The sequence below is a fragment of the Pongo pygmaeus genome, chromosome 9, assembly GCF_028885625.2.
Source record: "Pongo pygmaeus isolate AG05252 chromosome 9, NHGRI_mPonPyg2-v2.0_pri, whole genome shotgun sequence".
Classification (NCBI taxonomy): domain Eukaryota; kingdom Metazoa; phylum Chordata; class Mammalia; order Primates; family Hominidae; genus Pongo; species Pongo pygmaeus.
In genome coordinates, this window is record NC_072382.2 from 39,783,089 (window position 1) to 39,804,405 (window position 21,317).

General features: G+C 40.0%; 2 long non-coding RNA genes across 4 annotated transcripts in view; one reads left to right on the forward strand and one right to left on the reverse strand.

Moving 5' to 3' along the window:
• Positions 1-21,317, reverse strand: part of LOC129008058 (uncharacterized) — a 192,906-nt gene that overhangs the window by 71,619 nt on the left and 99,970 nt on the right. The window lies entirely within an intron of this gene.
• On the forward strand, positions 5,788-12,279 carry LOC129008059 (uncharacterized). Its single transcript, XR_008492462.1, has 3 exons — positions 5,788-5,985; positions 11,723-11,793; positions 11,882-12,279. It is a non-coding gene; the product is annotated as an uncharacterized LOC129008059 (long non-coding RNA).

The following is a 21,317-nucleotide window of genomic DNA, read 5'->3' on the forward strand; positions in this document are numbered from 1 at the left end:
TTTGCATTCAACTGTGAAAAACAGCAACCCTCTTCCAGGTCCCCTTTCTGCAGCAGAGAGCTTTCTTCATTCACTTATTAAACTTTCACTCCAACCTCACCCTTTGTGTCCATACTCCTTAGTTCTCTTGGTCTCGGGTGATACCTCACAAGGAGAGACTGCTACATTGTGGTGCGTTGGTGAGACTGCAACAGACTCCTTCCAAGTGTATGGTGTCTTTGAGTTTTCAGAACGTTTGACATGCATTTCTTCACTTAATGCTTAGAACAGACCACCACCAATAATAACAACTCCACGTCTTATTTTTCAGATGGGGAAACTATGATTCAGAATGATAACAATTAATACAAAGCTGAAGCAAGATTCAAATCCAAGTCTTCTGACTTGAAATCCTACTTTCTTGCCACTTTTTAAACTATTTATCTGATGTTGGCAATTCATGGCAATCAGAGGGTGGATGAAGGGCTCTGGAGGTTTTGGTTACAGTCAGGGAGCATTAGAAAGAAGAAGTATGCTTAGATGAGGCGGGAAAGCCCAGGTACATGAAGGGAAAGAATAATTTGCCTAAGTTGCCTAGTTTAAAATCATTTTTAATTAGAAAGGTATTTTTATCTTCATTTACAGATGCAGAAACTAAGATTCAGAATGATTATTCAAAAATCACATAGCTAGTGGCAACCTCAAGGTTTGAAACCAGGTGTGTCTGTCTCTAAATATAGTGATAAAAAGCATGCATTTTGGGTTGAACTCTGCTCTCCACATAGATCTTGGTCCAGCCAGCCCCCTAACCCTGGTGTCCTCACGTGAAATGAGGCTAATAATAATAACCAATGGTAAGATCTTCTTGTATGTAATAGGTGAGATAATTCCTGTGATGCACTCAATACAGTATCTGTTACATAGGAAATGCTTAGTAAATATTAGCTACTAGGATTCTTTGTTAGGGTTGAGTGTGGTGGCTCATGCTTGTAATCCCAGCACTTTGGGAAGCTGATGTGGGGGATCACTTGAGGCCAAGAGTTCGAGACCAGCCTGGCCAACATGGCAAAACCCCGTCTCTATTAAAAATACAGAAATTAGCTGGTGTGGTGGTGTGCACCTGTAATCCCAGATGCTCAGGAGGCTGAGGCATGAGAATCACTTGAACCCAGGAGGCAGAGGTTGCAGTAAGCTGAGATCACACTACTGCACTCCAGCCTGGGTGACAGAGTGAGACCCTGTCACAGAAAAGAACAAACAAACAAACAAAAAACAAAACAAAACAAAACAAAAAACAAGAAAAGAAAGAAAACATTATTGTTAGCCTTCATTGCTTCTCTTGAGTATTGCCCCTCTACTCCTCAGTGCCTTTCCAGAAAGGTACAAGTAAATGTGAGAAAATGGGAAAAAAAAAAAATGGTCAAGTAGAATGGAAGTGTATGTGGCTGTCCAGCTCACTGTAACCTCTCTGGTCTATCTTTGATCCTTAGACACAGACTTGGTAGATGGAACACAGCTGATTGAATCAGAGATGAACACTGACCTAAACAGAAACAATCAGGTTCTTCCTCTTGGGAATTTTAAATTGGGACTAGAAAAGTCTTGCATATTTCTGCAACTATTATATGTAAACCTGAAAAGAATGGGATGGTCATATGCCACCTTGTGAACTAGGAGTCAAAGGTAGACAGTCTGCATAAAAAGAGAGAGGATGAAACCAGTCGACAAAGGAAGGCAGGAACAAGAGAAAGTTCACTGCCTCAATCCCTTCTTCCCAAGACCTAGCCATAATCCTTTCCTTGGGTTCCACTTCCATTTCCTCCTTGTGGCTTAAGCTGGCTCAAGGAGTCCCACCTATTGCAGTGGTGTCTGTAGCCTTATAACGGTGCTACTCGGCTCACGTCATGCAAGAATCCAAAGTTCAAAATCTCCTTTGAGTCACAGGCTTGTTTCTTTAGGAAAGAAGACAATGAAGCTGCATACCCAAGCACCTAGAGGAACACTTAAGCCAATCTGTGTCTGGGTTGAGGCTGTATGATAAAACTATTTCAGATGATTTGGGCTTTAAGGACACAAAATTATATAAAATACTGCCACCTAAGATTTCAGGGGTTCCGGCCAGGAATCGTGGGTCCTGTCTGTAATCTAAGCACTTTCTGAGGCCAAGGCAGGTGGATCGTTTGAGCCCAGAGTTCAAGACCAGCCTGGGCAACATGGCAAAACCCCACCTCTACAAAATATACACAAAATGAGCCACACATGGTGGCATATGTCTGTAGTGCCAGCTACTCAGGAAGCTAAGGTGGGAGGATCACTTGAGCCCAGGAGATTGAGGCTGCAGTGAGCCAAGAGTGTGCCACTTCACTCTGGAGTAGGTGACAGAGTGAGACCTTGTCAAAACAAAAAAACAAACAAAACCCCAGAAAACAAAAAAACAGATTTCAGGGGTTCCAATTTGACTCCGAGCCACCAAGACATATCCATCACTTAGAGCCAGTCATGCCCAATACAGGCAAGATAGCAAGGGTTGCACAGGGGAGTAAAGAGCCACCTGGGAGAAAACTCAGCCTAAGGGAAGAGGGCACTAGGCAGATAGTCTTGGTGCAAAAATAAAGCCTTAGTCATCAAAGGGAAGGAGCAAACCCTGGCTCAGTATTATATCTCCCAGCCCAGTTCCCCACGGCATCTCCTCTGAATCCTGTGGAGCAATGCAAAGGTATGTATGGAGGCAGAGGGATGTTGTAACAAAAACCCACCAAGCTAAGCTTCCTAAGACATGGCACTACCAGCAGTTTGGTAGCCATGTGAAACACAGACCATGAGAAAGAAACATTCATTCTACCCACCAGTGCATGCAACCCCAAATGATCTTAAACACCTCTTGGCAGTGGTGTCCGGTGGGAGACGGTGGTTCCCAGCAAAAATAGCTCACAGGAGCTTTGACAGAACAAGGTAGAAGTCATGTAGAAACTCAGGGGACACAGTGTCTGATACACATGCAGTAACCCCTGTGGGGTCTTGGAAATAACTGGGAAAGGGAAGACTTTAAAAAAAATGACAGAAGTACTGCAAGTTCAATTAAGGGTAGTGGGAGGTGGGAGCAGCTAAGCACAGGTTAGAAATGGCAATAACTCATGGGACATAAATATACACTTGGGTAACCACAAAGATTGGGACCAGATGACCTGAAAGAATTTAATGAGGCTGAAAATTCAGGCCAGTGATGTGAAGTACAGATGGCTGCTGAATTGCCGAACTGAGAGTCATCGAACCTCTTTTCCCTTAATGCAAATGGTAACCTCAGTGATACACAAAGAAGTTTCTCCTATCCTATTTGAATATCGCTGTACACATTCTCATTAGAGACTCAGGGAGCAGACAGGATGCCAGCTAGCATCAGAGAAAAACAAGACTCCTCTTGAATTTTCTTGGTATCAAGAATGATGACTGGTATAACATTAACTCTTTGATACCTGACAGGGCATCAGGTGCCCTGGATATGCAGAAGCGTGAGGGCATGCTATTCATCAAAGGGAAGCAGATTCTGGGGGAAGCCACTGTAGCAAAGTGGGATTTTGTGGTCACATGACTTGAAGTCAAAGAGACCAAACCTCAAATTTTGGTTGTACCATTTACCAACACTTTAAGCAGCTTAATTCACTTCTCTGGTCTTCAATTTATCTTTCTGCAAAACTAGATGTTTTGCGTGATATGTAAGGGAAATAGTTACCTGAAGTGCCTTTTACTTTTCCTGTTATTAACTGTGTTAGGTTGTAAGTCTTGTAACTCTATTGTTATTTTCCTTCCCGTTCCTTCTTTCAAAACTCAAATGCCCAGGGAACAAGACAGGTAACCTAAGGGAGCATGGGGTCAGGTAGGGACTGGGGCACACAGGACTGCACCTGCCCCACCTGAAGAGGCTTCCCTAGATCCAGCCTACTCTTGCCCATAGAAATGCTAGCCCAGGATTATCAGGTGTGATTTTTCAAGGGAAGCCAGAAATCTGAAGTTTCATGTGAAGTCTTGCATTTTAAGTGTTGCACCTGATTCAAATTTTTAACAAACACATTAAAAGGCAAATCCATAACAGGCTTCAATCAGGTCATGGCAGCTGGCTTGCATCTTCTGGCTCCATTTTGAGGAAGGAGATAACCATGAGATCCCAGCCTCAACCTCTCATCAGAAACCAGCTCAAACTTTCCAAGGCATTGCTGCCTCCCCCAAAGAAGACCCCCAGAGAAGGTCATATTGAAGGAGAAGGGAAGACATGACTCAGGGATGGTTTCTATGGCTAACAGGGCTCCTTATTATCCACATTGGACCAAGGGCTCTAAGGTTCCACCTGCAGCTCCCAGAAGTCCCAGGGGATGACACCTCCTCAGCTCCCATCTTCCCACACTAGGACTCAGATGCTATGAGGCTGACATCCCCTCATGCATGAGATTTCATGTTCTAGGATGTGTTCTAACCTCCTGATTCTCCTTTGGGTGGCCCCACTGCTCCAGGAAGAATTGGGCAATAGAGATACCCTTTCTGCAAAGCCAAGGGATTGTGTTTACAAAGCTTGTAGGAGAATTGATTGATTTTGACATCATCTCTCAGGCTGCTGAAGCTCAAATGAAAAACAAATTATCTTGAGAATCAGGTAAAGGAGGAAATGTCACTGAGAGAGACAGCCACAAACAAATGCAGATGGAGGTCCCTCGAGAGAAACACTGGTGGTAGAAGAAGTCAACACATTACAAGAAGGTCATGGCCTCAGTGGATTAAAAGGCTATCAAATTCACAAAGAACATGATGATAGTTAAACTCTAGTCCAGCAGAGAGGGAGTGCTCTTCCAAGGATTTTTTCTTCAAAAATCAGACAATTTTAAAATCTTCTATGGCTAGCATTGCAAGCACAGTGAAAGGAGAAAACTCACATGTGTTAAACACCTACTGTATTCTATGTGTGATGATTTATATATATTCTTTAGCGACACATGGCACAAGTTACTTAATCACACTGAAACTCAATTTGCAGCTGTAAAATAAGAATCTATGGTACTTACCTTGTAGGCTAATTTTAGAAAATAAGACCAAGTATGGGAAAACCCTTGGTACTGTGCCTGGAAATATTAAGTATTCAGTAGACCATTGCTGTCATTATTTTCTTATCTTAATAATTCCTCACAACAGCCCAGGAATATTATGTGTATTTCATGATGAAAAGTTAAATGCAGAGAACTTGCTTGTCCAAATTGTTTGCCCAAATTCTTCCAGCTATTAACTCAAGGAGACTGGATTCAAATCTGGATTTGCTCTTGTTTTTCTTTTTTATATATATTTTTGACAATTTTTTTTCTGGTTAGTGATACTAGCAAGCCTGCGTTCTAAAATATTCTAACCACAGTTATTTTTCTTTTCAAGCGAAATTAAATGAAGCAATGTTTAATATCTGACTAAACCCTCCCAAGGCTCATGGTTCATCATCAATGCCTTCTTCTCCTCCATCCCCAACAGCTTCACCCACCTGATGTCCAGGGCCAGACCCTATACTGCCAGTGTCCCCTCTGCCATGGATCTTGGTTTTGGGGTGTCCATTCCAGGCCAGCTCACTGTCATTTAATGCAAGATAACTTCTTGGCTGGGTGTGCATCTCTGTGCTGAGTTCCTACTTCTCACTCTCTTGCTACTGTCACTCCATTCCTCAACTGTGTCCCCTATTGCCCATTTTGTTGGCTCCTCCATCCTGACATCTGATTTGGCGTCTCTGTCTTGACCTTCCAACGTGGCATCAAACTAGTTCTTCTGTCCCTTCCCACTCCTAGGACCTACCAGTCTGCCCTGCTCATCCTTGATCGGGATGAGACTGATACCCTGCGAGACGCAACAGAATCAGCTCCTGGGATTGTGTTAGCAGAATGACGGGAGTGTGAGATCCACCACATGGCGAGGCACCCCAGGAACCTGTTTTCTTCTTGAAGAGCAACCGAGAACTATTTCCAAGTTATCCTTCACTTTGAGGTCTAAACCATACATTTGTCAATTTTAATACTAGAGTCTAGCATTTATTTAATAATAGCCTACTTTGTGAAAGAAAGGCAGATAAAATGAAAAACAAATCTCAGTATTAAGACTGACAACCTGATTTCAGAAATACTAAGCAGTGGTTTTGTGTGTGCATGTGTGTGTGTGTGTGTGTTTTAAGGGAGCAGTGTTGGCAATGTACGTGTTAGGATAAAGAAAGTGTATTATTACTACAGTTTGATGAAATTTATGTTTTACTCAGGGTGAATCTTAAAGCAAAGGTTTATTTATGGGTGAATGAAAGCAAAGTCTCTGTTTATTACTCAGTAACAGAATGGCAGGTTAGGTCCTGCAAGAATTGCAGAGGACGCAGACCTGAGTAAGCCACAGTGACGCCTTCCTGGACTCACTGTCCATAGGAGAAGATAAACTTGCATATGGAAAATGTCATCATAATGTGTTAAGAAGGGGCCTGAGCCCTTAACCCTGCCTGGAGTCTCAGGGATGCTTTCTTCAAGGCACTACCACTTGAAGTAGCTATTGAAGGATAATAAATATGATGACATTTACTGAAGACTTATTAAGTGGTAGGCACTGCCATAAATGCTTTCCACTGTTCCCACTTGATCCTAACAACTGTTTAATGAGATAAGAATTATCACTATGTCTATTTCCAGATGAGGAAACTGAGGCACAGAGAGCTTAAGTAACATGCCCAAAGTCACTCAGCTAGGAAGTAGCAGAGGCAGGACACAAGCATAGCAAGTCTGAGGATTTGAAATTGATCAGAAAGGGAAAGGAGTGAATACAACTTGAGCAAAGACACAAAAGAGTAAAGCAACACTGGTGTGAGGGGAACTGTGAGAGTTACACAGTAGACACTGTGGCCATGCCCACATCCCTTAGTGTTCCAGAAAACTCTTTTTGCACTCTTGACCTGAAGGCTTTTCCTTAAACCAAAGCAGGCTGCTCAGCCTTTGCATGGCAGGCTAGATGTGCTGGTAATTAGCACATTAGCACATTAAGGTGTGCTGATAGGATTTCATGTATAAACACCCCAGCACCCTTGATCTAAAGGCAGATAACTCTGAAGCATGGGTTTTACGCTGTTTCTCAGCATTGCCCTTTGGGATTAAGCCCGGTGACAGCTGGCTTGATAACATACCTTATATCAGCCACTTCCCTTACTGATCTTTCCTGCACTTTACAAATATAAACCTCTTAAACTTGAACCCATCTCCCTGGGTCAGCTTTTGGAGGAACACAAGCTAATACAAATGTATTATACCATTCCAAAAATATAAAGTAGGAAACTGAAGAGGCATAGCAAAGTCAATATAGCCCAAAGTCTGTCATCAATCTACAGACAGACACTTGTTACCTGCCCAGGACAGTGTATGTTTAGGAATGCAGAGGATGTATGATAATATGTATGATATCACTTCAGGAAGTCTTTAGGAGATTATCTGTGTCCCATCTCCATTTTACATGATCTACCTGAGACCTCGAGGGGGACATGGTTTGTCCAGGGTCTCCTAGCTGGTTAGTTGTAAAGCCCAGATTATTGTTTCCTATACACTAATAATGAGAGTCTTATTCACCGAGGCTAACTAGAGAGATGTTTAGAATAATCTTTGCACCAACTCCACCAACTTTATCAAATGCATGAAGACTAAGATCTTGAGAAATGCATTTTCAGGCTCTTTCTCTAAAACCAGCAGATGCTAACCAACCCACCAGAGTTGGCCGGGGCTCGCAGTGCAGAGAAACAGATAACTATGCTTCTGTTTGCAAATAAACCTCTGTATTGACTCACTAGCCACTTGGTCAACCTAGTCAGTTCACTTCTAGAAAGTGATGATAGAAAAAGAACACAGAGACACACATGTATGTGCACAATACAGCACTGTGTGAAAGAGCAAAACAATAGAAACCACCTGAGTACCCATCAGTGGAGCAGTACCCAATGTCACAAATAAAATAAGGACACTCTAGGAAGTGTCCTTATTATTTCACATAGTATAGTGTCCACACTATACTATGTGAAAAAAAAGCAAGCTGTAACTGCATATATATAGTACAATCCCCTTTTTGCTTAAAAAAGAAAAGCTTATGTGTAGAGAGATTTTTGCTTTATAAGCACAAGAACATTCTGGAAAGAGACTTAGCAAACGGTCAACAGTTTGTGGTGGTATAATTTCTGGAATATTAACTTGTGTTTCTCCTCCCAGTGTTTCTTCCCCTCCTCCCTTGTAAGCAGATGGTCAGGGCTTTTTGTGGCCTCCTGCCACAAGGGAGATGTTTGTCATAGGGCCAGAAGCCAAAGTTGTCTGCAAGACACTTCCGATTCTGGTACTGAATTTTGTAAAACCTAAACCCATTGAGGAGATTATGCTTGGTGTCCTGGAGGAACTGGAGAGAGAAGGGAAGGTGTTTGGAGTGTAAATGGAATGCTAGTCTGAGTTCTGGAGCACTCTGATGAGGAGGAAGACCCTAGGGAGGCTGGGCTAGGGAGCTGGGAATTCCAAAGCCTCACCAAAGATTCTCCTGATTTGAAAAGCAGCAGCAGAGGAGCCAGAACCGGAAGAGACCTTGTAGTCTGAGACCATGGACACCTCAGCAGTGCTATTGTAGAGTAAGTTCAATGGCTGAAGAGATCTTATTAGGATTTGGTGCTACACAAAACCCTGAGACCCTTGTCCATCCCTGAGGGTGACAATAATATTTGAGACCAAATTCCTAATTACCTAATATGATAAAGAGAGTTGCTATAGGCTTAGAATTAATTTTATGTAAAAAGTAAAGTGGTATTTTTTTTTTTGCACGTCTGAGTTTGTGGAATAAGATTCATATTTACAACAAGTAATGGAATTGGAGATTTAGAGGGGAAAAGTCACTTGTCACATTAGTGTAATTTTCTGATAGTAGGATTATGGAGAGTTTTAGGTTTTCCCTTTTTTTTTCCACCTCCTCTCCCCTCAGTATTTTAAAAATAAAATACTGTGTGGGTTTTCTTTTTTGTTGTTTGATAGTTTTTTGTTTTTCAAACATGGTCTCACTCCTATCCATGTAGGCTAGAGTGCAGTAGTGCAATCTTGGCTCACTGCAGCCTCAACTTCCTGAGCTCAGGTGATCTTCCCACCTCAGTCTCCCGAGTAGCTGGGACTCCAGGTGTGTGCCACCATGCCTGGCTAAATTTTTGTATTTTTATTAGACACAGGGTCTCGCCATGTTGCCCAGACTGGTCTCAAACTCCTGGGCCTGCCCACCTCAGCCTCCCAAAGTGCTAGAATTACAGGCATGTGCCACCATACCCAGCCTAATAACATTGTTTTTAATGTTCATTAAGTCATCCCACCCTCTCAGTCTTGCAGAAGCCTCTCAAGAGGGACAGAATCAGTTGCAAAAGTACCATTTCTGACCCTGAGACATGGATATTGTTTATTCATTTAAATATTACCTGAAAAACCCACTCACTCAAATGGTCTGTGAAGCTTGCATAAACAGGAATGCTTACCCTCCTGGGTCCTGAATTTTTGGTTCTCTTGGACTCTTTGAAATTCTCCTTTCTCAGAAAGGAGCTCTCTTTCTATTTCCCCTCAAAGTTGTGACTTGACCCTCACATCCCTTTCTTCTCCAGGGCCCCTTGATAAGATTCTTTTAAAATTTCTTTGGAGGGCATCCCTTTTAGGAAGAGCAAATGCCTTTTGGGATGGATATGAAAGACAGAGGATATGGTGATAGCTGGGGACAGCTGCACAGTCTGAAGTGGACTCTGTTGTAGAGTACTACAGAAAAGATGACTCAGTGTTTAAAAAATGCAATAATTCTAAGCCCCCTGCATGGAAAAAAAAAAAGAAGAAGAGGCTCTTTTCTACACAGCAGTTCTTGGGTCCTACCAATCCATCCAGTCTTAGTACCCACTGCTCTCTAACACAGTCTCCAAACTCAGGCTGTCTCCCTCCATTCTCCCCCTCAAAGGCACAGACCCCATCTCCCGGTCTTTGTACAAGCTGTTTCCCCTTCCTGATGGACCACCTGCATTGCACTTCTCATAGCCTAGTCCTATTTATCTCTCCATGATTCTACTTCCTCCTGGCTATAGTCACTTTCTCTGAATCCAGATGTTACATATACACATGTGTACTAGTTGAGAGGGAGAGGAGAGAGAGAGGAGATTTTAGGGAATTGGCTTATTCCATTGTGGGGGCCAGCCAGTCCAAAATCTGTAGGGCAAGGTGGCGGTCTGAAAATTCAGATGAGTTGATGTTTCAGTCAGTGTTGAGTTCACAATCTGCAGGTCAGGCCAGGCTGGAAATTCTAGTAGGGTTTCTATGCTGCAGTTTTGAGGCCAATTTCTTTTTTCTTCAGGAAACCTTAGTCTTTGCTCCTAAGGCCTTCAATTGATTGGAGTAGGCCCACCCATAATATATAAAGTAATTGGTTGTACTCAAAATTTACTGACTTAAATCAGTAACAGAGAACAGAATGACATCATAAGCTTAGGCAGAGATATATTGATTGAAAGTCTTTATATCTGCACAGTTCTGTGACTGTGAACTTAACCATCCAGGGATAGAAAATGTGGATTTCTCATTCTTTCTGCTACAGCCTCTAGGATTCTTGATGTAGAAATGGCGTTTTCACTGGGGGTGAGTTCAACAAGCGGACAGGAAGCAACTTTCTGCTAAGCCCTGAGTTATCAACTGTCATAAAGTGCCCATAGGAGTAGACTATTAAAAGTTGTGATCAAAATGAAATTCCTGATTTTTCTCTGGATTTCTTTAAGCCATGCTAAACATAACGGCTTAAATGGTTGGTCAAATAGTTGATGAAATGCTAATTGGGTCATACTCTCTCCTCTCTGAACCCCTGCCTTGAGAAACAGACAGCAGACAGACACCACACACACACACACGCACACACACACATGCACACACATGCACACACACACACTCTGATATGAATGAATCTTTGCCTCAATTAACTGAAGGCTGACCAATTAACTTAAACTCAAGTCTGACATATTAATCTTAGAATATACCTTCATGAAAGCTCCTGAGGATCTGAGTCAGAGAAAAGAAGGATGCCAAAAGGGGAAGCAAAAGGGACAAACGTGTCTGTCTCACAGCTTTGCCTCTGCCAGCCTCTAGAGTTAACCACAATAAATAGCACTTAAAAAAGGGTCCCCACTGCAGTTGACAGTGACCATAAGACATAGCCCTGCTTATAGATAGAATATCTCTGGTATGGTAGGGTTGAAACATTTCTTGGCTGTTGTTTTTTTCCCTGAAACCTGTCATCTCCGAGAGGGATGGTATATGTAATATTTTAATATTTAATATAAAACACACACAAGTAGTATTTCATCTGCCTGTATCATGTTCCTAGAAGTATATTTAGAATTTAAGCTGCTCCAACTATTATACATTTTGCCAAATTTTAGTCATTGAGGGAGTTGTGTTTAAACATCTGTTGACTGCAGATGTTAAGCAGTGCGAAACATTCTTTTAAGATGCCAAAATGCAATTAAAATCATAATATTTTTCCTACTAACAAATCATGCTAATCAGTGCAAATTTAGAAAGATAAAACTCAATGAACAATGAATGGTAATAATTCTCTAAATAATCAGCTGTGGCTCACGGCAGGGGAGAACAAACTTTTAACTAAATTATGTTAAATCAATGCCAATTTTCTCAGCTCTTGAAAAGTGTTCTTTTTTTTCTTCAAGCCAGGCAATGGTCAGGTGGAGTAAAACATAAGGAAGAGCATGTTTTTGGTTCAAAGGATGAAAAAAACTGGGTAACACACCTTCCTTACATCTAGCTGGGCCATTGAACCAGAATATGCCAGTGTTTAAAACACTGAAATGCCAGCTTTTCTCTTAAAGGACAACATGGAGGTGTCTGATTTCTGCTTGGGCTGAGGATTCAGGAGAAGATGTGTGGAACACAGCCTGGACACGCCCCAACCTGGTTGATGAATTCCACCCGAAGTAGTGGAAGAAACACACCTAGAACATGAGCAGAGAAGATTTTTCTTCTGTACTTTCCAGGACTTGAAGCTGCTTTGTTTTTTGGTTGCTGGATGGGGAAGGAGGAACAATAGTATAGCTTCCAGAAGAGAGAAGAGAGTTATCTCTTGAGTGTGAATTAAGCAGTACCAAGAGGCCTCAAGCTAGCTCTCTCTCCTGCTTGAAATTCTACTGTTAAGAGTTTTCCTTTAAGTTTAAAACCTTGAAAGCTCCATGATGCTCCTGAGTAGAACAATAAAGCCATTAGTAGTCAATGGCCTTCTTTAATATTTTTCTTCCATTTCAATTTTAGTTCTAATTTTATCTGACTCCTAAAAATATGTTTCATATTCTCATGAGGACTGGGCCCATATGTGTAAATGGTCCAAACATCTTAATTTGTTGACTGAACTAGTCTAAATAGTCAAATTTTTTTTAGGCAAAAGTGAATTTCATCAAATTTGTTGGCCCACAATTTCTTAAATTGATTGATTATCTGTTATGTGCCAACCCCTGTGCAAGTTCCTAGGGCAACAGAGGTAAAAATCCATAATCTCTGTTTCCAGGACTCTATCAGTTTGATAAGGACACAGGCACATAAGCAGACAATCATAATGCAGTGGTAGTAGGGATATGCCACTCTCATCCAGGCAGTGTATTGATGACCATGTCCTTGAGTTCCCAAGTACATTGAAAAAGGTGTAATAAGGAGATGCTAAATTAGCAGGTAGTACTTATATGAAGTTCTACTGTGTCTACTCCTGTGCCAGGTGTTTGGGTTGGGAATGAGTATTGGGTAAGAGGAGAACAGAAGATGGAAAGGCAGAAAACACCAACTCAACTGATATGGTTGGGATGTTTGTCTCCTCTAAACCCCACATTGAAATGTAATCCCCAGTGTTAGAGGTGGGGCCTAGTGAAAGGTATTGGATGAGGGGAGTGGATCCTTCATGAATGGCTTAGTGCCATCCCCTTGGTGATGAGTGAGTTCTCGCTCTGTTAGTTTACACAAGATCTGGTTACTTAAAAGGGTGTGGTACCTCCCCCTCCTCTCTCTTACTCCCTCTCACCATGTGACATGTTGGCTCCCCTTCCCCCCCATCATGACTGTAAGCTTCTTGAAGCCCTTTCCAGAAGCAGAAACTGGCACCATGCTTCATGTACAGTCTGTAGAACCGTGAGCCAATTAAACCTCTTTCCTTCATAAAGCACACAGCTTCAGATATTTCTTTGTAACAAAGCAAAAACTGACTAACACATCACCCATTAAAGAGTTTATAATTTATTTAGAGGAAATAAGATGGAAGTGTAGGGAGTTATTAGAAAGCAAGACAACCTACAAATCTGTAAAGTATAAGCATCAAATTTTGTGGACAAAGAGTATGATGTAGGTATTGAGAAAAGAAAAAGTGGGATATAGGGTGGAACAGTCTCAGAAAAGTCCTCCCAAAGGACACAGGTAAGAGAAAGACATGGAAGGACTGGTCCAACTTACATTGGTAGAAGCAGAGGGCCTAGGTCTTTTTTTTTTTGAGACAGAGTTTCACTCTTGCTGCCCAGGCTGGAGTGCAATGGTGCAATCTCAGCTCACTGCAACCTCTACCTCCCAGGTTCAAGCGATTCTCCTGCCTCAGCCTCCCAAGTAGCTGGGATTACAGGTGCCCGCCACTACGCCTGGCTAATTTTCGTATTTTTAGTAGAGAGGGGGTTTCACCATGTTGGCCAGGGTGCTCTTGAACTTCTGACATCAGGTGATCCACCCGCCTTGGCCTCCCAAAGTGCTGGGACTACAGGCATGAGCCATCGTGCCTGGCTGGGCCTAGGTCTTCTAAGCAGTGGAAATGGCAGAGGCAAGTGTCCAGAACTGGGAATAAGTGGATGTTATGTGGGTATCATAGGGATGGGGGCAGGGGACTTCACAATAAGACACCAGCCAGTCTAAAGTTGAGTTTGTGTAGGATTTTTTACTCATCTATTATTGAGGGCCACACACTGAACTACATATTATGGATAAAGAATTAATACATTCCTGCCATCTTGAAGTACATAATCTAGTCCTAAAAAGAAACTTATCAGAGAGGTTTCTCTGAGTCTTAGTGTGTTGTGGCCTATGCCTTTTCATTTCATCCTTCAAATACTGTCTACTCAATGAAGTTTACCTGGCCTGTTCAGCCAAAATAATTTATAAAAGCAATAATAGCTAACATTATTAAGACTCTCCTAGACCAGTGTACTGTACTACTTTGCATACCTTATTCATAATAAGTTAACGTCTCTTATATTTTTCAGTGTACTATGCACCATGTTATGGTCTTTACAAAGATTACATAGTGTAATCTTTACACCAAACTTTGCAAGGGTGTACTACTATTATCCCCATTGTCTCTATGAGAAAGCTGAGGCTCTGCAAGGTTAAATGATTTCCCCAAGGTTCTCTTTAACTTTGTAGGGGAAGACGGAGGATGCTTAGAGAGTGGTATGAACAACATTGTGTGCCTCCTGATGTGATACAATGTGCAGCACATAGCACCACTTTCGAAGTACTGCATGCTTGCCAAAAGAAAAATTGAACATAAATTTTCAAGTTTATTGAAAATGGAGGGTCCAGGAGTAGTGACTCATGTCTATAGTCCCAGAACTTTGGGAGGCCAAGGTAGGCTGATCACTTGGGCCAGGAGTTCAAGAGCAGCCTAACCAACATGGTGAAACCCTGTCTCTACTAAAAATACAAAAATTAGCTGGGCATGGTGGCTCATGCCTGTAATCCCAGCTACTCGGGAGGCTGAGACGTGAGAATCACTTGAGCCTGGGAGGTGGAGGCTGCAGTAAGCTGAGATCATGCCATTGCACTCCAGCCTGGGCAACAGGGCAAGACTCTGTCTCAAAAAACAAAAAAAAATAAGAAAAGAAAATGGAGGGATAAAGGATTAAGATAAATGATGCCACAAAGAAGTAAATAGAAAAATTTAGAATTTTGGAGTGCAGGGACTGCAGGACAACTGACCAAATTTCTTCTACATGTCAAATATATGTGTGTTTGTGTGTGTTTGTTCTATAAATATAATAAAAATATTTTATATAAAAGTATATCATATATAAAATAAAATTTGGATTGGATTAATGTAACGTTTACAGTTATGGTAATGGCTATGTTAATGTAATGTAATGTTAGGCCTTGTTTAGTTCCTGATTAGAACAAACTAATTTTTAAAAAGGCATTTTTTTAATAAGTAGGAAAATTTGAATATGGACTGGTTATTGGAGGCTACAAGGAAATATTCTCAATTTTTTTGGGTGTGATCACGGCACTGTAGTTATGGGAGAAAATGCTAATTTTTTTAGAGATATGTACAAATGTGTTGGGAAGTCACATCAAATGTGGGATTTGCTTAAAAATATTTAGCAACAATAACTACAACAGAAAAGAATAAGTGATGCAAACATGATGAATGCTTGCTAATTGCTAAAGCTGGGTGATGACTATATAGAGGATCATTGTATTAGTCTCTCAATCTTCCTGTGTTTGAAATTGTTTTAAACAAAGATTCATTTAAAATGCATGCCTTAAAATAGCCAATGAGGCTGAAAACAGATTCTCTTGTACCACTGAGCCCAGTTCTTTGCACACAGTAGGTGCTTAATAGGTGCATTATGAATTAATAGAATTGGAGCATGGAAAACAGCTACAGGATGAATGAAAATCATCCTGTTCTCCTAAACATACAATTACAGCAGTGTGGGCTCCAGACAGAAAACCTCTCTTCTTTTTAAGTATGCTTATGCTGCATGTTGCATTTTTTTTTTTTTTTTTTGGTGGAATCTTCTCATCTCTTTGGCTTCAAGGCTTCCTTTACTGTTAATCTTATCAAAATTCACATAGATAAAATTTTAAATGTGAGGTAGAAGGGCCTTTGCAGTGTGGTTCACCTAGTAAGTATAAATTGCTTTACTACAGAGAGCTTTGAATACAGGCTGACATTGGCCTTGTCTCCGAAAATAGCAAACTGCAGCCACAACTTAAACACAGACATGATGAAATCAATGTTTTAAGGAGATCAGTTTCCAGCTTCTCTGCTCAACATACCTCCAAATCTGCCTTTCACAAAAGCATTTCTCTTGTACCAGGATATAGAACCACTCTCAAACCGTGACTGCAGAGGAATGAGGGCTCCCACAGGCCGAAAGACACTACCAGAACTAATCTATTGCTTTGAACATGACCAGGCTATTTTTCCATATAAAATCCATGAGGAATATAAAAAATGACGTCAGCAAACATTCTTCCGGAAACTGATTTATTAGACCAAATATGAAATTACTGGTGCTTTTCCAAGGGGAAACAAGATTGAAAGCTCCTGCATATAGCCTGTTTATATTAAGAAATTTGTGTCTCAATACCAGAAGCTGGCAATTGAACTCCCAGAAATAAACTGGCACCAATTCCCATGAATGAAATGACTATGAATCATTTCATTTTTGAAAATTAAACAAAGACGTGACTTAACAGGTGATGAGTTGGGTGGATGTGCAATATTTCCACAAACACTCAGCCATAATACGTGCTCATATTATTGGTATGATTTGGAACCCTTTAAACATTTCTATATCTGAGTCTTATGAGAGAGAAGCAACCCAGCCTGTCTGTTTAAACAAGCTTAGCAAATTATTTTGGCGGAAGTCTATCTTTCAGTGTTTCCGATGAGGTGATGTGTAGTTTTAGGGCATGGAATGTCTCACATAGTCAGGACATCCTATTAGAAACAAGTGTCTGCTTGTGAATTGTCCCCTCACCTAAATGAGAAATGAGGAGAGGACCAGAATTAACAATCAATCTTTTTTTTTTTTTTCTTGTAGCAATGGAATCTCACTGTGTTGTCCAGGCTGGTCTCAAACTCCTGGCCTCAAGCAATTCTTCCACCTCAGCCTCCCAATGTGCTGGAATTAGAAGCATGAGCCACTGCGCTTGGCTAACAGTCCCTTCTTGACTCTCTTCTTTTACAAATCCAGAAGCCCATTTATCCATCACTTTGAGCATATAAAGCTGTGCTGTGATATACACTAATCATTAGCCACATGTGACTATGTAACCTTAAGTTAATTAAATTTAAAATTCAGGTTCTCAGTGCACTAATCACATTTCAAGTGTTCAATAGTCACATGTGGCTAGTGCTACCATATTGAACAGCCAAGATTTAGAACATTTTCATTGCTCCAAAGAAAAGTGGGCTATTGACATAATCCCTATTTCTTCATTTTTTGAAGTCAGAAGAGAAGTATTTGTCCTATATCTCTCATAGAAAGATATCATAGGATCAGTAAGAACATACCTGGAATTAGTTTCTCTAAAACTCATTCTGAAACTCTGTAGCCTCAGTTTAAATAGTATAAAATTTTGACTCAATAAATCTTGAAATATTCAGTAAGAATGGCCAAACAGAAAAAATTTCGGAGTCTACTTGAATAGCTAATTGGATTTTTGATATTTGGTATAAAATAGCATTTAATTGGATCTCATTTGAAATGAACAGAATGCATTATATGTATGTATATATTTGGAATACTGATTGGAAAAGGCCAGGCATGATGAAGACATGTTCGTGTAATACTTATCTTTTATCCTGTGTCTTGTCCTTAAGGAAAAGAAGACATCAAACAGGACACAAAGTAGCAAATGAGAGTTTCTTCTTAAATGTTATGTGAATGACTCACTTGTTAAGAAAGTGAGATGATCAAGGACAGGAGGAGAAGACAGCAGAAGAGCTGGAAGTAAAGTCACTTCCAAAGCTCTAGAGTTGGTAGTTCACGTCTGTTTCCAGGAAGACTTCTAAATCTAATGAAATGATTTGAATGCAATGCTTTATCCAAAAATAAAAGCAATGTTAGATTATGCAGCACCTGTTAGCCAGTGAAGATTAATGAAAAAAAGCACTGCTGTGGAGAAAAAGTATCCACCATTATTTATTCAAAAAAGAATAGAGCATCCACCAGTACTAATTATTGTGTTAGGTGTTTAGAGTATGTTAAGAGTAATATGCATTCAAGAGATAATAGAATGGATAATTAATTAAAACTGAAATAAATATTACAAAGGAAAAGTAAAGGGTCCCATAAAAGCACATAACAGGAGGACCAAAGCTTTTGAGAGTCAGAGGTTTTTCTAAAGAAATGACATTCAAGGAGACACCTAAAAGAGGAGTAGAGTTTATTCAGGTGAAGAGGTGGAGAAAGAGCATTTTGGGTGGAGGATATGTGTATGGAATTTCTAAAACAGGAAACAGCATTAGGCATTTGTTGTGTGGTAAGGCATAGCAAGCAAGAAAAAGGAGAATGTGACACAAGACTGGGAGGTAGGTGGACATCTGCTCATGCAGAACCTTATAGACCACGATCAGTGTATAAACTAATGAATGAAACATGCCTTGATATAAATATTGCTAGTTTGTGTTTTTATGAACAGTTATAATTCACAGAAAAAGACATAAGTATGCAGAAATATATGGTATAGAATGTTACTTAGTTATCCAAATCTATGAAAAGAAAGATTTCCAGATGGAAAGAGACAGTGTTTTCAAAGTTGTGGAGGTAAGAAAGAATATGGTGTTTTCTAGAAATAGTAAGGGGAAGGACAAGAGAAAAAGTTAAATTGTAGATGAGGCCAGATTGTCGAAATTTTCAAATGACAGGATAGGGTGAATGAACGTCACCTGTTATGCAGCCAGGACTCAGACAACTTTCAGTAAAGAAGGGGCAAAGTGAGAGCTGTTTTAGGATAATAGATCAAGTGGTGGTGAATGGTTGGGGAGGGAAAAATTTAAATGGATATGAGAGTTTGGGTTTGATGTTGTGGCCAAAAGCAAGTTATGTTAGATTCTTAAAGTGGTCATAAAACCTTAATGAGGAAAATAATTTAGTAGGTAGGTGGAATAAAACTGTCGCAACAATGAAGTAAGGAAGAGTTAAGAGTGGCAGTTGGGAGGGTGGGGGTACTGGGGGGTGGATATAAAAGCCAGTGAGAATGAGTGGCTTCCCAGCCTTCATTTTCCTCTTCCCCTACTAACAGCAGCCAAATTTCCCTTTAGAGACCTACCCACCCACCTCAGCTTCACAGTAATTATTAGTATTGAGTAATGAATTTGGTATTTAGTAGTTAGATATTTAGAAATTGGTTCAGGAATTTACAGGTGACCCTATTTGGGCAAATAAGAAACAGACATTTGCTGAGGTTTCTCTAGGAAAGAAGTTTCTTCATGGTTTCCCAGGACCTATCAGGGGCGATGGTCTTTCTCCAGCTGAAGAGAGGAAGGTAAGTATGTGGAGCCTGTGATAGCTGAAGCTTTTCATACAAAGATGAGGAAGCAGAACGCGAATGAGCCTATCAAACAGGGGAGAGTAGAGGGAAAGGAATCACAGAGAAGTTGTTTCAATACCCTAATGACACTGAGAACCTCTGACTCAACCTCTGCCCTCCAGTTATAACTCAATACATTTCCCTTTTTCATACAGGTCAGTTTGTGCAGTTTTCTGTAGCTTGATGCCACTACAATATTAATGACACAGGGAGAACAGATTAAAATGAGTTAATCTTTAAAAATAGAAAACTGATGAGAAATTATTGCCAGGCAGGATTAACTTTGTCCCAAATATTTGATAATATGAGAATTGGCTTTATAATCAAAAGTAGAAGGAAGAAATAAAATGAAAAAGATTATCATCTATAAGTGATACAGCAGCACATGGTATTAAAACCAAAGATCTCACGTCTGGCCATGTGCTGCTGCTTTTTTTTTCCCCCAGAGTTGTTGCTTGCAATAAAGAACCATGACTGAAAAATGCGCCCTGAAAAGTGAAATCCAAAAATTTAAAGAAGAATATTTTAAACCACTGGGAATTGCTATTAACATTTAGGAATCTATCTTTCCAGCCATTTTTGTACATACGCAAATTTATTTTTAAAAGAATGGGATACTGATGCCTACCCTGTATTACAATCTGAGTTTTTTACATACCAATTTATAATGGACATATTTCCATGTCAATCAATGAAGATTTATATTATCTTCTTACCAGCAGTTTCACATTTATGTCTTTATAAAGAATATCGGCAGAGTGGTAAAGGGAAGGGGTTTTAAAAGCCAAAGTGCATGCTCAGATATTGGCTCTGCCTCTTGTCTCTCAAATACTCTGTGGTTCCTCATTTCTGTTTTGCAGCTTAAATGAAAAGTTACCTCTACAGACCTGAGCACAATGCCTGGCACAGGGAATAAGGGTTACTATCATCATTTTTGAAATTACTAATATAAGGTATGCTGCAGGGGACCAAAGTGAGGAGATATAAAAGATATGTATGAGGTATGGAGATGGAATAGAATTGGGCCCTATCTACACAATACACAGTACATGACAGAAAAAAAAAATCAGTAAGAGAAGTAACAAGAAATAACCAGAAATGACCATCTTTTTTCATATAAAAATTATGTTACTGATTTGGGGGTCAAATAATTTTTAGAGCATAATTGATATAAAATTTGAGTGATGAGATTATTTAAACAAATGAACCCGTATGCCCCCCTATTTGATTTCTTCCCACTTTCTACAAATTAAAATGAACAGAAACATGAGTGGAGTGTATGGTCTTTATGAAGAAGTGATTTTCTCTGTGTCCTTAGGCAAAATGCCTTCAATTGACACAGGCTCCATCTGTACTCCAGGCAAAACTGCACGTTCTTCCTTTTTTAAATGTGTGTTTTTAAAATACCATTTGGCACCTACCCTACAAAGCTTAAAAATTAGATTTTGAAAAAAAAAAATCACCCAAAATGTTGCCTCTCATATAGAGGCAAGCAAATTGGATTCATGTAAATGATCCTTAAGAAATGTCTTTAAGTCTGTATTCCAACAATTGCATTTTTTAAAATACACATTGATTTGCTTTTAAAATTTAGCCTTCTCATTTTTTTCTCCTGTATTAGAAAAGAATCTGCATTATGCAAGCATATCTTGCACTGAGAAACTTAGTAAATAAAAACTCTTATTTGCATCATAGAAAAATTGGGGAGTCATTATTTACCCTTTAAGATGATTTTCAAAAATAATTCAAAGTAAAATCCCTTTAAAGAGAACACTTGCCAGGGGAACTAAAAATATGAATTTAATGTAATACCACTTTTCTGAAACTCATCTACTATGTATAGTAACAAAACAATGAACATGAAAAAGTTGATTATATATCCTCCATTATATTCCCAACAGTATATGTATTTCTGTAAATATTTTGAGCTAAAAGAGATAGAAGTATCTCTAGCATGGACAGCCC